The sequence below is a fragment of the Cervus canadensis genome, chromosome 5 (genome assembly GCF_019320065.1).
Source record: "Cervus canadensis isolate Bull #8, Minnesota chromosome 5, ASM1932006v1, whole genome shotgun sequence".
NCBI classification, from domain to species: domain Eukaryota; kingdom Metazoa; phylum Chordata; class Mammalia; order Artiodactyla; family Cervidae; genus Cervus; species Cervus canadensis.
The window spans coordinates 38,451,726-38,470,105 of NC_057390.1; positions in this window are offsets into that span (position 1 = coordinate 38,451,726).

An 18,380-nucleotide genomic window follows, 5' to 3' on the forward strand; every position below is an offset into this window, starting at 1 on the left:
TTGAATTCTTAATTCAACCATTCTAAAAGGTAATATAGGATAAAGCATATGTTTCCCAAATAAAAGTTAATTCAGTAAAATCACATAGCAGAATTCACTTGGGAGACTATGTCTCAACTCCTTAATTGCACACATACATACAAAACTAAAAAGATCACTTACCTGTTATCATTAAATACAAGATAAGTATCTAATGTTATTTATATTCTAAGTGGCTATGAAACTTTATCTTTATCAGTTTTCCTAATGACTAAGGGTAACCAGCAAAGACACTGAAAGACAAAGGGATGCATAATACATAATAAACAAAAAAATATGATACGGTCAACTGTACATACATTTAAAACATGTATTTCAAAATTTACTACATCTCTATGTATGCGTGCTTTGTCGTTCAGCATGTCTGACTCTTTTGCAATGCCATGAACTGTAGCCCACAAGGCTCCTCTGTCCATAGGATTTTTCAGGTAAGAATACTGGAGTGGGTTGCCATTTCCTTCTCCAGGGGATCTTCCTGACCCAGGGATTGAACCCACAACTCCTGTGTTTCCTGAATTGTGGATTTTTTACCCACTTAACCATTCATAATTAAATATTACTATTCAGCTTCTGGCAACAAAGTAAAATCTATTTATTTCTATACACAGGGTGACCATATGCTTTATTGTCCATACTGGGATACTTTTTAGAAAGAAAAAGGTCGATATTATTAATTACTTTCTGACTCAACTGGAACTGTTACAGAGGTTTTTCTATTAGCCATATTTTCACAATTCCTAAGGATATGGTTTCAATTTAAAAATATAAATTATTTATTTACAAATTTTCAAAATAATCTAGAACTTTAGAAAGTCTATGTATTCTGGAGATTTTTGTGGCTAGTTAAATGATCTTTCTAACTCATTTTCTAAAGCTTTCAAAATCAAGCTGTCAGCTTTAGACACTGGCAGATTAGCTTTTTACTTGCCCTAGAGGTCAAAACTTCCCACCAGGAAAAGTTTAAAAAGATAAACAATTGTTACTAATAAAATAAAATAAAACATGTCTTTGAGGATATCATTTATTCTTTGCAGGGTCATGATCCTGGAGGAAGAAAACCTGGTGAAATGAGCCTTGCAATTTTTTTTTTAATGAATTATCACAATGGCTGCTGACAGGTAGGAAATTAAGCATATTTAGGGATCTTAGGGCTAGAGAGACAAAAATTGGACTTTGAGAATCGCTAAAAACAGACAGAATTCTGGTAAATAATCTGGGCTTTCACTGAGACCCTGAGGTCATTCTTCCTTACATGTAAGCAGGAATCAGTAATTGATTAGATTTAATGAATTCTCAATTTGAATTTTCCTGATACAATGGGATTTGCCCCCAATTTAGCTATCTCTCGAAGGAAATGACAACCCTCTCCAGTGTTCTTGCCTGGAGAATCCCAGGGACGGGGGAGCCTGCTGGGCTGCCGTCTATCAGGTCGCACAGAGTCGGACACGACTGAAGTGACTTAGCAGCAACAGCAGCATACAAAAGAAAGCAAAGTAAATCCTCAATAAACAAAGATAACACTCTAGGATTCAAGTCATATTGACAAGTTTTAATATTCAATCTAGAATTCCACTTCTAAAAACAACAGAGTTTCAAGGAGGCAAGACTTTATAGAAATCGAGACAAAAATTAGACAATACAGAAAGACTACAGGAGCTATAATAATGACTTTTTAGACTAACATTAAAATAATTATAGAAAATATATATAAGTTCATATATTTTGATTAGAGAGTTTGAAACTATTAAAAAGGAACCAAGAGTTCTACAGAGCATCAGTAACATGGTGAACAAAAGATCTCCGAGCTTTTGTTCCAGCACAGAAACATGAAAAACAATAAAACTGGCTGAACTGTCTTCAAAGAAGCCTGGAACAATCAAAGGCTTAGCAACCATGCAAATGGCAAATCAAGAAAAATCTACCTTCAAAAAGGTAGGGATTTTGTGATGTTTTCCCCCTGCCTTTGTCCCACTTTTTCCCTAGTGTGCCGAGGTATTGATCTGGAGGAGGTGGCAGCCTGAGGCCCAGTCTCATCTCTCAAACTAGAGAGAGCAAAGTAGATCTTTTTCTCAGTGTTTTAACCTGTCTGGGCTGCCTGAAGGAGAGGAGGATAGCAGAGAGAGGTCGAAATAATGCCAATCTGATGAAATTTTGTTTAATATAAACAAATTCTTGTGTCTCTTTCACCTCTCTATATAGCTGGACAAGTGATGTGCCCCCCATGTTATAAGAATGATGGTTTATTTGCTGAAGCAGATGAAACAGGTTTTCTGGGCTAGAGGATGAACAGACCAAGTTAAGAGTGAATGTAATGTGCTGAAAACAGAAAAATTAAACCCCCCGTGTATAGCAAATGATGAGACTCTTGACCCTGTTCTTCCACTTGGCTACAAGAATATTGGCAACTAGCCACCCCGGAGATTCAAAGACTTAGAGGAAATGACTGGCCCAGTAGAAAGACCTCGAAAGAGAGGTATTGAGAGGAATCTACTCAAAACGAATACTTAGAAGAATATAAATAAGTTGTAAAATATTAAAAATTAAAGCCTGTCATTAATATCAACAGAAAGAAGTGAACTTTAATTGCAGCTGCAAACTTAAACCAGCATAATACAAAGAGAAAACAAAACAAACAAAAAATACTTGAAACTATCACTTTGAATATGACAGCATAATAAAATAATGACAGGATTGGTAGGGAAACTTTAAGAAATCTCACAGGAAGCAGAGTAAAAGGTAAAGTGAAATAAAAGAGAAAAGATACCATTTTAGAGGAAAAAAACCAAGTGGCTCACTAACTGAAAATAATAATTTAAGAAAGATAGTAAGGAATTGTGGAGGAAAGGAAATTATCAAGGACATAATTCAGGAAAACCTCTGAGTTGGAGGCCATGAAATTGGAAATCTACAATGCCAAACTAGGGACTTCCTGGCTGTCTAGTGGTTAAGACTCTGTGCTCCCGCATGCCACTTGCTGAGCCAATAAATAAATAAAGTGCCAACCTAATCTAATTGCTGAAAATGGATTCATGTCAAACATATAATCCTAAATTTTAGAAGTCTCCAAAAATACACAGAGCTTAAAAACAAAGAAACAAAAAGCAGGTTATAAAAACCATCAAGAACCATCAGGGTACCAAGGACAGGAAAGAGCAGCAGTGAAAATGGTCCTTCTAGGAGGGAGTAAATTCTTTCACCGATATTGCTTAGATTTTTCTTTGTTGCTTGAATCTGAGGTCAACTATTCCCCCATTCCCAATCTTATCATTTTATATTATTGAGAACCAGAATGGCTTTTGACTTAGAAGAAACACTGGAAAATGGAAGGCAATGAAGCAATACATTCATTTAATGAACAAAAATATGTATTGACCTGCAACTGTGTACCAGACATTGTTGTATGGGTTTGGAACACATTTGTGCCAAACATGAACAATCCTAAACCCATAGATCTTTAATTTTAACAGAGGGAAGATAACACATCTAGTAAAATAGTGTTAATATTATGTTAGAAATGGATAACTGTTATAACATGAACAATAAAAGCAAATGTAGAGCATTGTTAGGGATATCTGGTATGATGGGGAGATAGATTGGGTAGCAATAGTAAGTTAGATAGTAATGGTAGACCTCAATGTGAAGATGACATTCTAACAAAATCTTGAAGGAGATGGAGTAAGAGCATGATAAGACAAAAGGAGTATCTTGTGCAAAAACTAAACTGGGAACAGGCAGAGTGATGGTGTGTAACAATGGAAAATGGAAAAGGTGGTATAAAGGTCATCCTAAGCCTTAAGAGGACTCAGACTATTATACAGATGAAGTAATGGCCATTTTGAGTAAAAGAATAGCATGATTTGACTTTAGTTAATATGACTCACTCAATATTGTGTTCAGAATATAGTGAAACTAAAAGGATAGCAAGGGTAGAGTCAAGAAGGCCAAATGGAAGATTGTTGCAGTAATTCAGGCAAAAGATGATTGTGTCTCAAAAAAAGTAATTCCAATGGAGGTGTTATGACGTTTCATATTTTGTGCATATTTTTAAGGTTGATGAGATTTCTGGTTGTGCTAGATGTAGAGTGTATGAGAAGAAGACTCGAGATTGAAGCTGAACTTTTATCCTACTTCACAGAAAAGTGGAATTGCCATTAACTGTGTAGGAAAAATATATCTAAAGAAGAAAAGAAGATGACCTTCGTTCAATATTAGGAGGGTGAACAAAAGCAGCAATCAGCAAAGGAGATCACTCAGTTGATCAAATGAAGAAAAACCAACAGCATGTGGTGTCCCTGAAGCCAAGAGAAGAAATGCTATTAAGGAGGAATGAGGGATAGAGTAGCTAGATAAGACCTGAGAATTGACAAGTGGACTTAGCAGCATGGCTATTAAAATTTATATTGAAAAGAGAAACTTCCAGATGTGGATCAAGGAAAAAGTCTAATTGGAATGAATATCAAAGAGTTGCGAATAAATGGAAGACAATGTGAATAGAAAAAAACTACTTGGGAATTTTGCTGTAAAAGGCAGCAAAGGGATAAGAGCTTGAATCAGTAATGGGGTCAAGAGAATATTTTTTTAATCTTTCTTTTTATCTAAAATGAGAGAAACAGAATGTTTCTATGGAGATAGGGCTAATTCACTTGAGAAGGAAAATTTGACCATGTGGGAAAGAAAGGGGGGGTGGGGAATCTTTTAAAAGATACCCTTTAGCAGGATAGAGAACATAGAATATAGTGTACAAGTGGAAGAAACAGCTTTAGAACAGAGAATGGATGGTTCATCAGTCCATCTCTGGTCAAGGCAGGAATGCCCTCTAATTGGATCAGCAGGCGGGTGGACCCAGTTGTGGGAACCTCTGGGGCATCCTGCTCATGGCTTCGGTTTTCTCGTTGAAGCTGTCAATAAGCTCACCAGCTGAGAGTGAGCAGGGAGGCAAAAATGGGGGATATTAGGTGAAAGGAGGGAAGTGAAATAAGCATTTAAGAGAGTGGGGGTGTCAATGGGCTTTGGAAATACAGTGTGATTCTCTGGTCACTTGAGGTTCATGGTCATGAATTTTAAGTGAGATCAATCAGTGTATTTCCACAGTCATGTTTAAGTGCACAACTGCTTCCAAAATCCTGAAGAAAAAATTTTTTCCAACCTAGTGCATGCATTCTCAGTCACTTCAGTCATGTCTGATACACAAGTGTTCTGCCTGTTTCATATGCTCTCCAGTATTTAGTATTTTACTATGAATATTTTCATTTGCATGTGCTCAGTCACCCATGGACCAAAGCCTGCAGGCTTCCTCTGTTCATGGGGATTCTCCAGGCAAGAACACTGGAATGGGTTGCTGTGCCCTCCTCCAGGGGATCTTCCCAACCTGGGGATCGAACCCACGTCTCAAATCTCCTGCATTGACAGGCTGGTTCTTTACCCACTGAGCCACCTGAACCTAGCGTGCTACACATTTCTAAACTTTCAACTATGAATCAGGATGAAATAAAAATTTCCAACATACAGCATCTCAAAAAAGTGACCTCCCGTGCACACATTTCCAGGGTGATACTTAAGGATGTGATCTACCAGATGAGAATACAGACTAAGAGAAAGGAAGACATGAGATAACAGGAAATAGGAAATCAAACACAGGCCAGAAATGAAGGGAATCCTTGAATATACACGAAGGGAAAGTCTAGCATGACAGCTGAGTTTCAAATAAAGAGGACAGCCAAGACTAGAAGAGGAACCTATACAGGAAGATGGAAAGGACACAGAGGAGATTCAGGAACATGGTGAAGGATAGTTACTGATGAGTATGTAAAATCATGACAATTATTAGCTCCCAATAAAATAAAAAGTAATTCCAGGAAGGAAAGGCAATTATGATTTGTTAACTGGTTCATGTGTAAATAGTGTTTATACTATCATCATAATGCTTATACTGACTAGTAGCTTATAAAAATTTCCATACAACAATATTGGATAGAGGATAGGAAGAGAGTTCATGTGTGGTGGGAAAAGCAGTGAGAAAACTGAAAAGATCTAAATTCTTATACATAAAGGGAAAGATCAGCTAATGAGGACTGAAACAAAACAAAAAATCAAGATTCTACAAAAGAAGCATTTTATTTAGAAATTAAGATACCAATCTAATTAATCAGTAGAGATGAAAGTGGCTATCTCTGGAGTGGGAACAGGGAGAATGGTAATAAATTTTATTTGATCTCAGTTTGCTTTTTATGTTCAGGTGTAACTCTGTTAAAGAAAAAATAAGAATAGTACATACAGAAGTAATAGCATGTTTGAAGGAAATGGCAAGTAGCTGTTTACTATTCTCACTATAGCTAGAGGGTAGAATGTGTTATAGTGAGAGTAAAGGAAAAAAAAGAGGGGAAAACTGTGTTTTCAGAAAGAATCTCAAGCTAAGAGATTTTGACTTTGTTCAAGACAACATAGAAGACACTGAATGTAATGAAGCAAGGCAATTACACAATCAGATTTCTGCAAAGATGATTCTATCAGCAGTAGTCTGTGGCATGGAGGGTGTAAAACCAGAGGATGGAAATGAGCCAGAATATTGAAATATTTTAGTAGAAAGAAAATGAGGCCTAAGGCTGTCTTTTTCCTTTCAGACCATGTGTATCTGTTCCACTCCCATTTTACTCACATTTGCCTATTTCTCTTTCTGTCTCCTGTAAGCCTCATCTTTCTTCCCTAGAGGGGGTGTGTGTGTGTGCGTGTGTGTGTGTGTGTGTGTGTGTGTGTATGCTGTACTATCTGTATGTGCATGATGTGCATTTTTTTCTGAAAATGAATACATAGCTATGGTCTCTACTTATGTAAAAGATGTAAGCGCAGAAATAGTAATAATTTTATGGAGAAAAATAAATTAAATTGCATTTTACACTGTAGACATTTGTATTTCTCTCAGGGTCAATCTTTAATATTGTCTAAAAATGTTGTCTAAGCACTAAACTGGGCCTGGAGGGAAAATAGGGAGATCTAGGCTGCCGTCTATGGGGTCGCACGGAGTAGGACCCAACTGAAGTGACTTAGCAGCAGCAGCATTATTGCTTTAAAGCATCCATGAAGCTTTGTGCATGTGTTCTAAGTCGCTTCAGTCATGTCCAACTGTTTGTGACCCCATGGACTATAGCCTGTCAGGCTCCTCTGTCCATAGGATTCTCCAGGCAAGAATACTGGAGTGAGATGCCATGCCCTTCTCCCCTGATGCTTTATATAATCCCAAATATACCTAGCTGAGCTGTGCTCAGTCATGTCTGACTCTTTGCGATCCTTTGGTGGAGTCTAAAATAAGGGCTGATACCCAGCCCTTTGCCAGCCTCCAACATAAAATCCAAACTGAGACCCAGCTATTTGAGTCTGATGGGTCATGGGCAGGACCAACCCGATGCTATTTATCTTTCCTTGTGTGATGCCCCAGTCCTTCCCTTACAAATTCTTTCATTAACTGTTCATTTTGGCTCTCTCTATTTCTGACATGATCATTTTTCTTCCCTGTGTTGCTGCTATTCTATTTCCTAGCTGTTGTTGGTTTTTTTCCCACTCTCTCCCTCATTTCCTTTTTCTTCTCCTTTCTAGAAGTATGTAAATTTCATGTTTCTACAGCTCACTAATTTTTCTGTTGTCAATCATATCTTCTGCCCTCAATGCATGTGGGTCTATGCAACTATTCATTCAGTCTTCATTTATCTTGTTGCTTTTTTTCTTTCTGCATTTCTTTCCTTTACAAAAAAAGTGAAGTCTAGGTTTCTATAGTTCTGACATCAGTCCCAGTGGTCCCCAAATAAGCTAAGGGGACTCATTTGTCCATGCCGGGCCGCAAACCTGGGCACCCAGTCTGTGGTTCAAGCTGCTACTCACTCCTCAAGGAGGATCTTGGAGCCCAAGTAATCCCCCTCCTCTTCTGTATCCCCTCCTAGAGGTACAGGTTCCACGACCTCATTACTTCTCTTTCCTTCCCATCTGATGCCGTGTTACAGATCTGGCTGCATGAGAGGCATTCTGCCAGTCTCCAGCTTGTTTTCAGTGAGAATTGCTCCACATGTAGATGTATTTATGATGTGCTTGTCCGGGAAGATGAATTCTATGACCTCCTACTCTGACTTCTTGATCTCCTCCCCTCATAACTATTGTGGTTTGAGTAGGATTTTACTTAGGGACAAAGAAAACTTTGCTGGATTGAAGTCAGTTGACATTAAAATGGATGACAGGGGGCATGCCTGATTTCTCTAAGTCTGTGTATCTGAGAAAGTCTTTTTCCTCTCACATTTGGGTCACTTTAGAGCTTTACTGAGGGAAAGCATATTAAAGAAGTAAATGATTAGGTCAATCAGTGAAAAAGAAGAAAGTGAAAGTTGCTCAGTCCTGTCTGACTCTTTGTGAGTCCGACTCTATACAGTCCATTGAATCCTCTAGGCCAGAATACTGGAGTGGGTAGCCTTTCCTTTCTCCAGAGGATCGTCTCAACCAGGGATTGAACCCAAGTCTCCTCCATTGCCAGGCGGATTCTTTACCAGCTGAGCCACAAGGCAATATCAATCAGTAAGAATATATAATATCTGAAAATGTAATAAAATGCTAATTAGTGGAGAAAAATAAGGAGTTGAGAAGGAGAAAATTAAAGGCCTGCCCAGATGACTGTCCGTCTCATGAAGAAGCTGACAGGATACAGCGGTACCAGCTGTGTGGGAGAGGAGGGGCGCACTCTGCACTCGGGGGTGGAGCCATGAGTGCAGCTGGAGGTCTGACCCCACAGCCTGCGCCAGTCACAGTGTCCAGAATGAACCTTGCCAATCTGAAAGGGGCACCCAGGCATGGCTGGACGAGAATCAGACAAGTCCTCGTCCAAAAGAAGGGTTTCCCCATGTTGCTAGAAATAAAAGGGCTTCTAGAGAGTCAGGAAATATTCTAGGCCTAGATTGGGGATTTATGAGGATGCTGAATCCCTGATAAAGAATGTCTACTAAGTTCATCCCCCACTGATGGGAGGAAGGACATGGGCTCCCTGGACATCTCAACTAAGGAGACAGGAGGGCTTTTGAGGAAAAGAGAGTAGCAGAGCCTACTAGTGAGATGACAATAAATTCTAGTACATTTGATGCAGTTTAGATCCTACAGATAGTGTTGGAAGTCTCTGCTGGAGATATCCATGGGCACTAGGAATTACTACTGATTCAAAAAGACAGATGACCCAATAGACAAATCAACATCAGGTGCCAACAGGCATTTCACAAAGTAGGAAATCTCAATGGCAAAAATTCCTTTGAAATGGAATTCAGGCTTCCTATTCAGGCTCACTCATAATCCAGGAAGTGAAAATTAAAACCACAGTGAAGCAGTGTTTAAATAAACTTGCAAACTGGTACAACCACTTTAGAAAGCAGTTTGATATTTTCTAGAAATTTGAAAATAAAGGTAACATAATATCTAAGAATATAACCTAGATAAAATTTTATTTTATTTTTTTGCCTCAGAAGTCAATATTAGAATGGTCATTGCAGCAGTGTCCATAATAGCAAAACAGAAAACTGCCTAAGAATTCATTAGTACAACATATAAACTGCAATATAGTCAAACAATGGAAAAACATAGATGGTGGAAATACATAAATATAGGAATAGACCTCAGTATAATCATAGGGAGCAAATTGGAAGTTCGATTGGCCCATTTATATTTTGGTGAAAATGAAACCTACATTAGGGAATTATTGGACCTCAAGTAGACCACTTCCTAACTTGAAATAAGGAAATATGTAAGTAATGAAAACATAAAAATGCACTTGAAATGTGTTGCAACGATGTGTAGATGAGGGATATACATGGTTTTTGTGTGTACATGTGTGTCTAAGCAATTAAATAGCCCTTCAAATACTGTTGCACATAAAATTTTTGGTTAAAATTTTTAAATACCTGATAATTACTATCATTTTGCTTATTTATTCTGGTACCATAATTAGATTTGGGAAATTTAAATTATCATAATATTTAAATAATGACTACCTACATTTACCTAAATGTCTTTCTAAAAGCAGATATCAACATTATACAAACATTATAAGAGATAGGAAATATCTCTTACAAACTTGAATATAAAAGTGAAAATTAAATAGAACTACAAAAGATTATATTTGCCTACATTATACTCTTTATTTTTATCCTTCAACAATTATACATAATTTTATATGGATACTATATCTCAGTGTATTCTGAATTATTTATTTGGTAGATATTGCTCCAGAAGGAAATTATAAGTTCTTTTTTTTCCCCCTGTTTCCAGAGATTTGGTGAGGTTAATGTTAGTTGATTTTGACCTGCATCTGTTCAAGATGCTTGGACCAATAGTGAAAAGGGAAGATGAGAATTCTAAATTTGGGGTCAAAGCTTCACTTTAAACACATATGGGTCAGGAAGATCCCCTGGAGGAAGGCACTGTAACTCACTCCATATTCTTGCCTGGAGAATCCCATGTACAGAGGAGCCTGGCAGGCTACAGTCCAGAGTCAAAAAGAATCAGACACAACTAAAGCAACTTATCACACATACATGCATGATAATATGTAACAGTTATATCAAACTATGACTATCAAACTAGACCTACAAACTATTATTAAAGTTGATATAAAAAAAGAGGGGGTAGTTTAGATGAGGAAGCTCTCATAGTAAAGAAAGGTAAAAATAACCTTAGTCAAAATCAAAATTGAAATAATGAACTTTTTGTAGAATATTTCTCTGATATAAATTGCCCTTTCTCTTTTGCCACTCTGATCTATTGGCAGTTTTCCTGTGAAACATTATAACCTGTTGCACTAGTGTACAGAGTCTGGTCTTTAACATTATTCTCCACTACAGATAATCAGGACACTTTAGCAAGCCACTGAGTCTATGTTTAGTGGAGGAGAACTCAGGATCTCTTCATAATATCAATTAGAAATCAAGGTTAACTTTTAATATGTATGAAAATGACTACAAGAATGGACTTGATGAGGTTCCTATTGCTTGAACTATGACAATTCAAGCATCAAAAGAGAAACAAAGATTGCTGTCAATTAGAAACAATGAGCCAGAAAAAAATCTGAAATTCATCATGTTGCCCCCAAGGGATGGAAAAGGTGATGGCACCCCACTCCAGTACTCTTGCCTGGAAAATCCCCTGGACAGAGGAGCCTGGTAGGCTGCAGTCCATAGGGTCACTAAGAGTTGGACACGACTGAGCAACTTCACTTTCACTTTTCACTTTCACCCATTGGAGAAGGAAATGGCAACCCACTCCAGTGTTCTTGCCTGGAGAATCCCAGGGACAGGGGAGCCTGATGGGCTGCCGTCTATGGGGTCGCACAGAGTGGGACACGACTGAAGTGACTTAGCAGCAGCAGCAGCCCCCAAGGGATAACTAATTATAAAAGGTATTCACAGGGTGAAGCAACAGCTGCCAATGAGAGGCAGTGTCTCTGAATCTTTGCTGACACTGAATTTGGATCAAGAGCAGTCCTAATGTTGGAATATCCTCTGTCAAATGTAAGTTATATTCTTGCTGAATGATGATATAGACTTCTAGGACTATGTCTCAGCAAGAGTTGAGTTTTCTTGATCACATGAAACCCTTTCTTGCACAAATAGTATCACCAGGTCTGGGTTCCTATTAGAGAGACTCTGAGGCACAGGAAACCTCTTCCTCAATTCCATTTCATCATCCTCAGTGGCCACTTTATTCATAATAAGACATTGAATCATTGGCTAATTAAAATATGAACTTATTCATCCAAATGTGTATATGTGTTTGTATGTGGGTATGTATATAGAGGCCTATGCACGTGGTTTCTTTCCATAGTTCATAACTCTTACAAAACTTTGCAGAAAACATCATCAATGGAGAGGAAGATTCTACTTCAGCTGTTCATGCTACAGTGTCTCCATCTTTAGAGTCAATTGAAGTGTAGCTGTGGGGTTTAGGAATCCCCCAGCGATGACACCACCCTTAGGGCAGAAAGCAAAGAAGAACTAAAAAGGTTTTTGATGAGAGTGAAAGAGGAAAGTAAAAAAACTGGCCTAAAACTCACATTCAGAAAACTAAGATCATGGCATTCAGTTGCATCACTTCATGGCCAATAGATGGGGAAACAATGGCAACAGTGAGAGACTTCATTCCGGGGGGCGGGGCGGGGGGGAGCTCCAAAATCACTGCAGATGGTGACTGCAGCCATGAAATTAAAAGACACTTGCTCCTTGGAAAAAAAGCTATGGCCAACCTAGACAGCATATTAAAAAGCAGAGACATTACTTTACCAACAAAGGTCCGTCTAGTCAAAGCTATGGTTTTCCCAGTAGTCATGTATGGATGTGAGAGTTGGACCATAAAGAAAGCTGAGCACCAAAGAATTTATGCTTTCAAACTGTGGTGTTGGAGAAGACTCTTGAGAGCCCCTTGGACTGCAAGGAGATCCAACCAGTCAATCCTAAAGGAAATCAGTCCCAAAGAGTCATTGAAAGGACTGATGCTGAAGCTGAAACCAATAATTTTGGCCACCTGATGCAAAGAACTGACTCACTGGAAAGACCCTGATGCCAGGAAAGAGTGAAGGCAGGAGGAGAAGGGGATGACAGAGGATGAGATGGTTGGATGGCATCATCACTGACTCGATAGACATGAATTTGAGTAGACTCTGGGAGTTGGTGACGGACAAGGAAGCCTGGCGTGCTGCAGTTCATGGGGTTGCAAAAAGTCGGACACGACTGAGCAACCAAACTGAACAGCCATGCTTTCACATCTACTGTTCTTTTCCACTCCAGCCTGGGAACCATGTCTCTCATTCTCCCCATTAAATAGGTTAAGAGACAGAAATATCACAAAACATATATTTTGTGGCACTGAGGAAAGCAAAGTTTCAAAACCTCTGAGCTCAGAATGTGGCCCTTTGGCGTCTCCCTCAGCTTAGGCCAACAGACCTCTCTTGACCCAAAAGATCTTTCCAGTCAGATACAAGTCCTTATCATGACCCTGTCCCAATATTTTTAGAATTGCTATCCAGATCCAGTCCATCCTAAAGGAAATCAATCCTGAATATTCATTGGAAGGACTGATGTTGAAGCTGAAACTCCAATACTCTGGCCACCTGATGTGAAGAACTGACTCATTTGAAAAGACCCTGATGCTGGGAGAGATTGAAGGCAGGCAAAGGGGACGACAGAGGATGAGATGGTTGGACGGCACTACTGACTCAATGGACAGGGGTTTGAATGAGCTCTGGAAGTTGGTGAAGCACAGGGAAGCCTGGCATGCTGCAGTCCATGGGGTGGCAGAGAGTCGGGCATGACTGAGAGACTGAACTGAACTGAACTGATTCCCCATTTATTCATTCATAAACCTCAATGCAGGGAGAATAGGAGAATGAATATATTTTTTAATGAATTTGTATGCAATATAGAAATTAAGTCACAGTAAGTCACAGACTGCCAAAGGCACACATTCATAGCTTTCACACTGTGTGAACTGAGTAATGATCTCCTTTTGGGGAAAACTTGTCAAGATTCAAAATATTAAGTTAATGTTCTATATTAATATGCATATATGCAATAACAGAATTATAATTTTAATATTCAGTTCTTAATTCAACACACAAAAATATTCATAGAAGATATGAAGATGAAATCATAGAAGATGTGAAGATGAAATCATAGAAGATGTGAAGATGGAGGCAGAGGAAGGTGAGAGACATACACAGAGAAAGAAAGAAATAGACTTGAAGACGCTACCCTGTTGTCTTTGAAAATAAGGGAAAAGGACATGAACCAAAAGAATGCAAGGACGTGATTCTCTCCTAGAACCTCCAGAAAGAAACACATTCTTTCTGACACCTGGATTTCAGTACTTCTGACTGGCAGGACTGTGAGAAAATAGATTTTTGTTGTTATAAGTCATAAAGTTTGTTGAAACTTGCTACAGCAACAATAGAAACTAATACAATGCATCAAAAGAAAGGGTCCAAAAAAATACTATAAACTTCTCCCAACTGAGAACAATAAAACTGCAATAATCTAGGACTTGATACTCTCAGTGGAAGCTTGGTCAATCAGAATCTGTTAGAGATCACTGCATCTGACATAGAAGAGACACTCAATACATAACTCTTATATGTAAACTAATTAATAAAGTGAATAAAGCTAATAAAATATAAATAAATAAATCAGAGCCTTTCACATGGAATTTAAATAAAAATGTATAACTTTCCATTTTTCAAAAATGCAATCTCTGTGAAGGAAAATATGATCAGTGTATCATCAACTCAAAAAAACTAGTATTCTCTTGATCTGATGACCTTGTTCAGAATGAGTAAATGTGCAATTGTTTGAGGTACAGAAAGAAGACATAGCAACATGCTTTTGGATATCTATTTCATTTTCCTTTTCCTTCAGCTTTGCATAGACCAAACATTTGCCACGGAGGAACTACACAAATAGTTAAAGGCGGCATGAAGGTTGTAGAAAGCATATTTTCCAGAAATATATTTTTGCATTTGAAATTGAGAGAGTCAATTCCGAGGCAGATTGATAAGAAGTCCAGGGTCCCCAAGAAGGAGAAAGGGGTCTGGGGCTCTTGAAGTGCAGATATGAATCTTGAATTCTCAAGGAGCAGGAAAGGACAAACTTTTTTTTGTCTACATTCCTTCAGTTCAGTTCAGTTCAGTCACTCAGTCGTGTCCGACTCTTTGTGACCCCGTGAATCGCAGCACGCCAGGCCTCCCTGTCCATCACCAACTCCTGGAGTTTACTCAAATTCATGCCCATCGAGTTGGTGATGCCATCCAGCATCTCATCCTCTGTCGTCCCCTTCTCCTCCTGCCCCCAATCCCTCCCAGCATCAGGGTCTTTTCCAATGAGTCAACTCTTCGCATGAGGTGGCCAAAGTATTGGAGTTTCAGCTTCAGCATCAGTCCTTCCAATGAACACCCAGGACTGGTCTCCTTGAGGAAGGACTGGTTGGATCTCCTTGAGTCCAAGGGACTCTCAAGAGTCTTCTCCAACACCACAGTTCAAAAGCATCAATTTTTCGGTGCTCAGCTTTCTTCATAGTCCAACTCTCACATCCATACATGACCACTGGAAAAACCATAGCCTTGACTAGACGGATCTTTGTTGGCAAAGTAATGTCTCTGCGTTTTAATATGCTATCCAGGTTGGTCATAACTTTCCTTCCAAGGAGTAAGCGTCTTTTAATTTCATGGCTGCAATCACCATCTGCAGTGATTTTGGAGCCCCAAAAAATAAAATCTGACACTGTTTCCACTGTTTCCCTATCTATTTCCCATGAAGTGATGGGATCAGATGCCATGATCTTAGTTTTCTGAATGTTGAGCTTTAAGCCAACTTTTTCACAAGTCTTATTCAATTACACAACTCAGTTTAAACTCTGTACTAGGGATTATACAACAACAATGTATCCTGCTTGAGGACAGCTTCTCTTTCCTGAAGACCTTCTGGCTAATCCCGTTATCTTAAAATGTAAATTATGGAAGTGGGTCTAGTAAGAACTTTACAACCTCCAGACATTCTTTTGATTCATTGTAATAACTAATTAAAAGGTATATAACTCCATGCTAACACTAGCAAGGGGGTACTCTTTCTGCCCTCTTCTGATGTCTATGTCAGAAGCTTTCTCTATCCCTTTTATACTTTAATAAAACTCTATTACACAAAAGCTCTGAGCAATCAAGCCTCATCTCTGGCCCCAGATTGAATTCTTCTCCTCCAGAGGCCAAGAATCCCAGCATCTTTCGTGGTTCAGCAACAACCTTTCAAAATCAGCCATAGTTTAGCAACACCAGCTTCCAAAACACTTATACCAAGTGAAGAGCTGCCTATACTGTTATGTTCCATGTACTGAAATAGCACCAAGCAGGGGACTCGACAGGATGGAAAGGGAGAATCACAAAACACGCTGATTTTCTTGTTATTATTGCTGTTTAAAATCGTTGATTTCAATTGAGAGTGCCATGCCTTTAATGTTAGTTCAGTATTGTGGAAGGATATGTTCTTTATGTTTACCTTTGAAATGCTGCTTGTTATCACTGGGATCATTATTATTATTATGACAAAAGAGCAGCCTCCAAATTGAAAAATGAGGAGCTCTAGTGGCATCTCCTGACTCCAGTGCAATGCTCCCTTGCAAGTCATCAAAGGGCCCCACGCTTTCTCCATTTCCCTCCCAAAGTCCCCTGACTGGTGTGGGGTGCAGCTCATTGTGTCAGTTGAGGGCAGAGCATAGCTTCTGCTCCATCTTTTCCCCTATGTTCACCTGAGAGGAGGATTTCATCTATTTTCTCTTCCACAGGGGCTTAGTGCTTAGTGCGGACATCCAGACAGCCCCTTCCTCCTCTCACTGGAGATGACTTGGTTAATTAAAAATCATATGCAAAGTGGCTGGGGAAATACATGGTTTAACTGCCCAGCAGATTAAAGTGAACAACGGCAGCACCTAAATATTAGCCATGGCACAGATTCTGTCTTAAAGTTCAGAGATTTGCTCCTGTTTCTCTGCAGAAAAGGTTTCCATTGCTCTGGGGTCAAAGCTGGCGGATGTCAGGACATCCCACATGCTTTCCTGAATGCATTTCCTTATCTTCTTCCTACCTTGTCCATGCTGTTCTTGGAAAGTTCTGAAGGCAGAATGAAGACCTTGTGGAGAATAAAGAACAGGACCTTTAGAGCAAAACATGCTGTGTGTGCTAAGTCGCTTCAGTTGTGTCCAATTCTCTGCAACCTCATGGATTGTCAGGCTCCCTTGTCCACAGGATTCTCCAGGCAAGAATGCTAGAGTGGGTTGCCATGCCCTTCTCCAGGGGATCTTCCTAATCCAGAGATCAAACCCACATCTCCTGCACTGGCAGGCCAGATCTCTACCACTAATACCATGAGGGAAGCCCACCCAGAACAAAACATGTGTGTTCTTAGTCGCTCAGTGGCCTTCTAATCTTTGCAACCACATGGACTGTAGCCCGCCAGGCTCCTCTGTCCACGGGGATTCTCCAGGCAAGAAAACTGGAGTGGGTTATGATGTCCTCCTCCAGGGGATCTTCCCAACCAGGGATCGAGCCTAGGTCTCCCACATTGCAGGCAGATTCTTTACCATCTGAGGCACCAGGGAAGCAGAATAAAACATATCCGGGCTCAAATCTCACTCCTGATGCTTTCTGGTTGTGACACCCTGGATCTAGAAGACAGTATTTCTGAGGCTCAGTTTGTTCACTTGTTAAATAAAATAGCATCACACAGTTTGTAACCTTGTTGCAGGGTGATTGAAAGAGTTAAAGCCCTATTGTCACTCGTCTCACTCCATAAATCGTAGCTATTACAGAAATCCACAAATACCTCTGTACTAGTAGAGTCTGTACCATTCTTTCAGGATCCACCGTTACTGTTTAATATTTTCTGAAACTCATAAGTTGTCTATGACTAGGATCACAACCACCACCTCTTCAGAGACAAAGGAAAGTGTTAGTGTTAGTCGCTCAGTCATGCCCGACTCTTTGCCACCTCATGAACTGCAGCCCACCAAGTTCCTCTGTTCATGAGATTTTCCAGGCAAGGATACTGGAGTGGGTTGCCATTTCCTTCTCCAGGGGATCTTCCCAACCCAGGGATTGAACCCGGGTCTCCTGCAATGCAGGCAGATTCTTTACCGACTGAGCTACAAGGGAAGCCCAATTTTTGCAGCACCATACAACATGTGGGACTTAGTTCCCAAACCAGGGATTGAACCCAAGACCCCTGCACTGGAAGGGCATAGTCTTAACCACTGGACCACAAGGGAAATCCCTGATACAGAGGAAGCTACTACCTAAATCTAGTCTGAGTGTACACTGTTCTGGAAAGAGTGGGAAGCTTCCCTTAGGAGAGAAAGGAAATTCAAAAGCCAATTTTCCGTGAAGAAAATTAACCGGTCAATTCTGAATGGCTAGGTAAATGGACTAGATTACCTGCTAGCCTGGGAACCTGCAGGCTCTAAATGCTGACTTAACCTCTTACTCATCCACATGTTGGTGATCCATGACACTGACATGCGCTGACATTCATGGGATTCCTTTTCAACGCCTCAGGTACAGCTACTTTGTTTTGGTTGGCTGGGGTTCTCAGAGTGTGGTTGCCCTCTGGTGGCAGCTGCCTTCCCCATATCCAAATGTAATCGTTCTTTGAGGAGCAGCAGAAAATCTGGGAGGCTGACTGGCCTCTGCATCCTGTGCAGTCTTCTAGTGAGAGGGAACCACTGACGTTAGCTGCATTTTTTTTCCTACCTAAATATCTGTCTCCTGAAACTCTGCTAACAGCTAAAGACATTTA